An 8,557-nucleotide genomic window follows, 5' to 3' on the forward strand; every position below is an offset into this window, starting at 1 on the left:
TGTATTGATGCCGAGCTTATACACAATCAAAAGGAAATCTTCCTGCATGCATGCATTATGTTCGATCGGAGAACAGAATATACACAACACCATCTCTTCTGTATAGAATCTGCTCTGTTTAATGCATAACAGGTTCAAATTTTTATAGTACTTCTGAAAACTTGTTGATGTGCAAAAACAGTTGATGAATAACAAGATCAGTTTCCTGACAAGTCTGCAGTTGTACTTGTCCTAGCGTTATGTTGTAATTTTCCAAGAAGCCTTAAGGTAGTACGTTATTTGTAATCACCTACTTCTGCAGATGCCATCTTTACTTCTGCTTCTAACATCCTCTGCAAAACTTCTTACAAATTCTAGAATATATCCCTGAGCATATCAAAATGTGAAGGTACACTACATTTATTCTATTCTTTTGATTCACCTTTTATTCTAGAAGCTCTAAACCAGGGTTGTCCAACCCGCGGGCCGCATGCGGCCCAGCCCGCCTGTAAATGTGGCCCAGCAGTTGTGGCAAGGGGGCAGCGCTGTTAATGAAAAAAATATCCTGCAAAAAAAAAAAAAAAGAAAATACTTACCTTGCGGTCACGTCAGCTGGCGCTCCGGCTCCCTCCCTGGTCTCCTCCTCCGTGCAGTGCTCGCAGTGAATGTCGGGGGTGATGTCATCACACCCGACATCCATTGCGTAGCGCAGCACAGAGGAGTCACCCACGTGAACTATCAGCAGCAGTGAAAGATTATCCAGTATCTTATTGTTGTTACTCTGAATTTGGACTTTCTGCACCATGCAATTATGAATATTAAGAGATGATTGTATTTTTAATATTTTAAACCATTTTAAATGTGCAGTGCTGAGTAGGGTGAAATTATCACCCACTGTTACCCTCATCGGAGGCTGCTCCATGAGCCATTTTTCCTGCCACCCTATCTTTAAATCTCTGTAGATTTATATTAGTCCTCCTGATGCTACCTATATCGGTGACCATTTCAAACTGGTCAATAAAAAAAATGATTCATGGGTGCAGAAAGAGAGGAAAAAAAAGTTTTTGCCATTTAATTCCCCGAACCCCACTAAGGGGCAGATGCAGGTAAGTTAAATTGCAGCTGGTAATGGGACTACTGCTTTAATCATGATTCTGAAACAAGTTTCCTAACTCTTACTGACTTCATTTCCAAGTAAGTTTAATATGTTAACTATGTTTTCTATGTTTTTTTGGATGATCAGCTATTGTTAGTGTTAGTGTATTTTATGTGCTGCCCAAACCAACTCGTCATCTTCCAATGTTGCCCAGTGAAGCTAAAAGGTTGGACACGCCTGCTCTAAACTATACCCTGCCTGTAGTCCTATTAGGCTCCTGTGTAGACCACACTTCACAATATAATTCCCTAAAGATTTTATACATTGGAATCTTATAGATTCATTCAAACCTAGTGGCTGTACCAAATAGAATCTCACCCTAACTATGGATTTCATGGGAAAGGAAAAAGGAAAGGGAAGGAGAAAATACACAGTGCGCTCGGCAAGTGTTATATGTCACTTATTTCACAATAGGAGGGATTGTCCATTGTGCTGTATATCTTCATTTGGGTAGGTTCCATCATCAGTATTATTCATGCGGACTCCATGAAAGAAGTTTTTGGCATCAGCATTGTTCACAAATGGAAGTGGTGCTTGGGGCTCCACACAAAGCGCATTTCTTTAGCTGGGTGTACAGTACGACAGTTAAGGTGTGGTAGCTTTAATTTTTCTGGAGAGAAACACTTAGCTTTAATACACTTGTTGATAAGCCACATCATCAGTTTTATTAGTGTATATATACAATAAGGATTAGTAACAGTCCTTGAAATGCAAAATGTATCATATCTGATATCCATACTCCTATACCCTTGAAACAATTGGCCAGGTTCAGCCATAGAAACCATCCTTCTAGGTAAGCATCTCCAGTGTGCTCCTTTAATAATTTATATTTCATGTCTCTTATTTCTTGTAAGTGTTCATCAATTATTTTCTCTGGGTCATCTGTGTCATTAATGAAAAAGAGGCAACACTGGGCTCTTTGTTTGTGGAGCTCTGGCACCATCTGATACACCTTGTTTCAGGAGGGTGTCCACAATACACAAATGCATTTCTGTATTGGGGATAAAAACACCTACAGTCATGGGTTGCTCTTTCCTTTATGTGTTTGAGTTGAACTTTCATATTGGAATTTTTCTTATTATGTATAATAATCTCTACACTACTATTGGCGTGAGTCTGGTTCCCCCAGACCTGGCTTTCTTTTGTAGACTGTTAAGCACCTACAGCCCACAAAAGAAAATAACTTGCAATCAATATACCTCCCACTAATATCATTGAACACCACTCTCTGGTGTTCTTTTGACCTTTAAGTAACTTCTAATTATACATTTTACTCAGACTCCCCTTGTCTGAAGATCTTGCAGTGCGAAGTGTGAATCCAGGTGTCTGTTCGTTGCACCTTCTGTCGAAGTCAGCAAATTGGATAAAGTCATTTCAATTAAAATCGAGCAAACTTGAGAATAAATCGTTGTGCGTTGGAAACACAAATCGAGGTTCGACAATCGTTATTGGTTAGCGACAATACGCACATAACAATTTGGGGGCTCGTGAGCTTTGGAGGTTTCGTTGCCAGACGATAAGCAAGACCAACGGATTTCGGTTCCTCAACAAAGGGTGGAGACGCGTCATATACGGGTAAGAACGCAATGTGTTCAAAACCTGAATTTTACTCTGTGTTGTGAAACGGAATGTCCGTTTTGCATTGTCTAGGGCACGCTAACTAGAACCTAGGGACAAAAGAGAAAACTGTTTCTTTTTACTGTCATTGTGCGTTTTAACTGTATTGCATTGCTTAGTGTATGTGTATTTCCTGCTGTGCGTACGCAAACTTCCGGTAGATTTTCCACGTGGTTAAACAATCGTTTTGATAGTTATTATATGTGCATAGTATAATTACTTGTGAAAGCCTCTGAGACATTATTACTATTGTTGGGAACTTTTAATTTTCTGCGCAGAAAAGGCGTATAGTGTGTGATTTTGTAACGTAGATACACTGTTTATAATTCATTGTGCTCAGTTGCTGTCTGACAAGGCGGGTTGCCCAACTGAAGGACGGTATACAGGGCAGGTATACCGAATGCAAAAACTGGAGTTTCGCAAAGCGCTACCAATAGATCGCAAGGTTTGCTAATAATTAGTATTGGTAGGCAGTGCGATATAACCGCACGACAACCGTTAGTGCGAATTGGTGAAGCAGCTAGGAGGAATTATACTGGAAAAGGTAGGTTGATTGTATCAACTTGTGCTCCCAGCGATAATAAACTCAGCAGATTTTTGTGGTGAGCCAGGGTATCGAGGAGCTGATAGCCCTTGGGGCCCACAGTGATATTTCTGTGTTAGGGGTCCTCGCCGGGTGCGAACAAAAGCGAGTGGACGTGGCTAGTGGAAATATGTCCACCGGGCATTAGAGATCTCTAGCGGTGATTGTAGCAACAGGGTTGAAATTGTTTGGTGGAAAGAACAGAGCACTGCGGTGTGTCTGTGTTCCACATAAAAAGGATATTGTTGGCCGGAAGGAACAGAGCATTGCGGTGTGTCTGTGTTCCGTGTAGAAGGTATTGTTCAACATGGGTGCTAAGCATACGCTAGAGATGGCCAGTGTACTGCCTAAGGAAGGGCCTATTGGTTCAGCGAGGTTTCTCATGTATAAGAAATATGGTGCATACGCAACTGTGTATTGTGACACGTGGGTCAAGATGACCAAAGATTGTGATAGGCCTTTCCCAACAATAGGGAGTTTTAATGCAAAGGTACTAAATACTGTAAAAGATAAAGTATGGTTGATTAAGTCAACGAAAGTGAGGAATAAACATAATGATTGTTTAAAATTGTGGCAAATGGAAGGTGACACGTGGCAGAGCAGCGAATGCACAGCGGAAGAAGACGTGGCGAAAAGCGCGCGCACGGCAGAAGTAGCCGTTGAGAAGCGTGGCGAACTCAGTGCAAGCGCGCCCCCGCCACCTTATGTGGCGGGAGGGGTAAGTACAGCCGTTATTAAAACTGAAAAAAGAGAAATTACTAAGTTATATCCTGTTTTAAGTCAGTTTAAAACAAGTGTATCAGAAGATGAAGATGAACCCACTGTTATTTCGGCCATTGCTCATGCTGTTAATATGCTAGAGGTTCAGCGTAAGTATGGGAAAGGAGCAATGGCTGAGATAGGTGAGAGTAGTGTGATCACTAGGAGTGATAGCGTTCTAAATCTTGAAACAGCAAATCCTGTAGTGACTTCTGAAACCAGTGAACCAGTGGGTGCGTACCCAGTCCGCACAATTTCAGTTCCCAATGGGAAGGCGGATAAGGATGGTGTAGTCCCTCTAAAGAATGTTACAATGCATTGTCCCTGGACTAGATCAGAATTATGTTCCATTATGACTGAATTCCCAGATCCTAGAAAGGAGTTGGCTAAATGTCAGAAATTTGTTAAAGACTTAGGAAATGCCCACGAACCAACCAATAAGGATTGGCGTTTAGTGTTGAGGGCGTGTCTTCCTCCCCATACTGACATACAAAAATTTATTAAAGATTGTTTGTTAAACGAAGATGACACCTTGACTGATGAGATTAACCAAGAAAATATAGAACAAATTGTCAAACACTTAGCCATCTATTTTCCAGTAGTAGTAAATTGGAGTAAGATTTTCACCATAAAACAAAAGAATAGTGAAACAGCCTCAGACTACTTTACTAGAGCTATAGCAGCGATAACACGGTTCACTGGGATATCCAACATAGGTGAAGACCCACATCACAGAGAGGTAGCTGTAGGAGTATTAATGGATGGCCTCAGAGAAAATTTAAAGACGAGAGTACAAACCACATTACCTAATTGGAGAGGCATCACAGTAGATTCTCTTAGGGAGTCTGCTGTGGAGCATGACAAAAACCTTTTTAGAAAAAAGGAAGAGAAAAGGGATAGGTTAATGTCGGTAAGTATACAGGCTCTAGAGGGGATGCATACACGACCACCAGCATACAACCCATATAACAAGAAACATAAAGTGATCAGGTGTTTCAACTGTAATGAGGAAGGACATTACATGAGAGATTGTAAAAAGGAAAGATTCAATGCACAGAGGGGTGGGACACGTAGATATCCTCCAAGGAGGGATTCAGATAGGCAAGAGAACACACAGCTACCCGCGCATATTATAGCAGCAAATGCTGCGCGGGAAAATGATAGCGCTAGGGGTCAGGTCATACCTGTAGTCTACAGCCAGTGAGGTTAACTGAGAGTCTAGGAGAAGAACCAACAATGATAGTTGACATAGCTGGTAGGAAACAAACTTTTCTTGTAGATACAGGGGCGGCCAGATCTGTGATAACCTCTCCTTTTAATCTACAGGTGACCAGTAAAACTATTCCACCTATGGGGGTAACGGGAAGAGTGTTACATTATCCTCTAACTAAACCTGCTGAAGTTTCTATCGGGCCCCTGCATACCAAGCATTTGTTTCTCTTGGCTGCGGAGGCTCCTACTAACTTGCTGGGAAGAGACTTGTTATGTAAAATGGGATGTGTCATATACTGTACTTCAGATGGTGTGTTCTTAGATATACCGGAGAAGCTCGCACATGAGGTGCAGGATATATTGGACACCCCTCGAAGGTTAATGTTACACTCTCCTGTTATAGAACAAAGTCCATCTCAAGTAAAGGGGATGTTGCTGGAAATACCAGGTTCACTATGGACCAGAGATGGACAGGACACTGGACTGATGGCAAACGTAGCCCCTGTCATGGTAAATCTAAAAAGTGGTAGGATAGCTCCAAAAATCCCACAGTATCCATTAAAACCAGAGGTGGAACAAGGGGTATATCCTGTTATTGAGAGGCTGTTACAACAAGGGATTTTAATTCGTACAGCCAGTACAGCAAATAGTCCCATTTTCCCTGTGAAGAAGAGTAGGGGGAGGGGCTATAGATTAGTCCAGGACTTAAGGGGAATTAATAAAGTTGTTGAGAGCCAATTCCCTGTAGTGCCGAATCCAGCTGTCATCCTCATGCAGATTCCACCGTCTGCCAGTCATTTTACTGTCATTGATCTATGTTCTGCTTTCTTCTCAGTCCCTCTTCACCCTGACTGCCAATACCTTTTTGCATTCTCCTACCAGGGAGTGCAATACACATGGACCAGACTTCCCCAGGGGTTCATTGACAGCTCCAGTATTTTCTCCCAAGCCTTACGTGGCTGTTTGCAATCCTTTCAACCCCACAATGGGTCTGTTCTAGTTCAATATGTGGACGATTTGTTGCTGTGCTCTGATTCTTTTATGTCATGTTTACATGATACTAAATTGTTGTTGCTCCATCTCTCACAAACAGGGCACAAGGTGGCAAAGGACAAATTACAGCCATGTCAGACTAAGGTCAAATACTTAGGACACTGCCTCACTAAGGGGCTAAGACACCTGACAACCGACAGGATTGAGGCCATACAACACATGACTCTGCCGCAGAGCCAGAAGCAGATTCATACTTTCCTGGGGATGTGTGGTTACTGTAGATCCTGGATCCCAGGTTTTTCTATTCTGGCATTACCATTGCAGGAGCTAGTCTCTTTGTCAGGCGCCGCTCGGCGGCCGCCCGCCCGTCCATACAAGAACGTCTGGTTGCCTAGCAACCAGACGCGTCATTTCCCCTTCCGCCCGGCCGGCCAGCCCAGACCCAGAAGCGTCCCCGTTGCTAGGCAACGGGACGCTGCAGGAAGAGAGCGCTACGGCGCTGCCTAATGACTAGCGCTACGGCGCTACAGCTATTACAGCACCACTAGTGCTGAGGGCATTGGTTAGCAGCCCTATTTAAGTCCCTCTGACCTCACCTCCTGTGCCAGAGTTTCAGGTCCTTTCCTGTCCTCCAGCGTTCCAGTGTTCCTGTGTCTATCTGTTTCCTGACCCTTGCCTTCCTCCAGTTTATTGCCGTTTGCCTGTGACCATTGTGACCCGGATTGCCTTGACTACCCCTTTGGATCTCCCTTTGTACCTCGCTGTCAGAACGTTATCGACCCGGCTTGACTCACACCCCGTTTGAATTCTCCTCGTGTACCTGCGTTACCCGCATCATTGCAGAACCCGCCTGTCTGATATCCCTCTCGTGCTTCGCTATCTGACTCGTGGAAGGACCGCGACCTGCGTGTTTCCTGCAGCCAAGTCCATACCTCCTTGCGGGGGTCCCTGGTGAACACCAGGGGCACGTTAGACTCCGCGCCTTCCTCCGAGTAGTGCCAACGATAGCAGGTACGCTATACTAGTCGTGACAGTAAACTCTGGCGATGACTACCGAAGGAACGGGGGAACCCTCAGCCCGGGACCTTCTCATTCATTTGGCTCAGCGAGTAGAACAGCAAGAAGCAGCCTTGGAGGAATGGCGGCACCTATTAGAGGGAGCCCTATATCCAGTTACCATCTTTACAGACCACCGAAATTTGACATTCATTCGGGAAGCTCGCTGTCTGAATCCTCGGCAGGCCCGCTGGGCATCATTCTTTGCTCGCTTCAACATGATTCTTACCTTCTGTCCAGGTGCTAAGAATGGGCGGGCAGACGCTCTATCTCGTTCTTTTGATGATACAGACCGCCTGAACCCATCAATTCCTCATTGCATTATTGACCCTTCGAACATCATTGCTATTACCAATACGGTGAAGGATGTTCCGCCCACAGGACGATCATTTGTGGAACCACAATTACGACTCAAGGTGTTGCGTTGGGCCCATTCGTCCCGTATCGCGGGTCACGCGGGCATAAAGAAGACCACATTCCTTCTCTGCCGTCGGTTCTGGTGGCCTACCATACGCGCTGATATACGGGACTTTATTGCAGCATGTACCATTTGTGCCCAACACAAAACTTCCAGGAAGGTTCCTGCTGGGTTGCTCCAGCCCCTACCTACGCCGGATGCTCCCTGGGAGAGTATAGCCATGGATTTTATTACTGACCTTCCCTGCAGTTCTGGATTCAATACTATCTGGGTTGTCATTGACCGATTTTCTAAAATGGTGCATTTTATTCCTCTTTCAGGTCTACCTTCAGCCAGTCACTTAGCCGACACATTTATCAAGGAGATCTTCAGACTTCATGGCTGCCCTAAGGAAATTATCTCTGACAGGGGAGTGCAATTCATCTCCCGGTTCTGGAGGGCTTTCTGTAAAAAACTGGGTACGGAGTTAAAATTCTCATCGGGATATCACCCCCAGACCAATGGTCAGACCGAGCGGATCAACCAGGATTTAGAGACTTTTCTCCGTTGCTTTACCGCTAATAATCAAAGCAGATGGTCGCAATTCCTTCCCTGGGCAGAATTCTCACACAATCACCATGTCCATGAATCTACCGGGTTTTCTCCATTCTTTATTGTGACCGGGATGCATCCTATTATCCCAGATCCATTTCCCAATTCTTCCTCCTCTGTTCCAGCGGTGGACTCACTTTATCGAGAATTCTCTATCATTTGGGCCACAACCAAAGCAGCTCTACAAAAGGCA

This window comes from Mixophyes fleayi, chromosome 7 (assembly GCF_038048845.1).
Source record: "Mixophyes fleayi isolate aMixFle1 chromosome 7, aMixFle1.hap1, whole genome shotgun sequence".
NCBI classification, from domain to species: Eukaryota; Metazoa; Chordata; class Amphibia; order Anura; family Limnodynastidae; genus Mixophyes; species Mixophyes fleayi.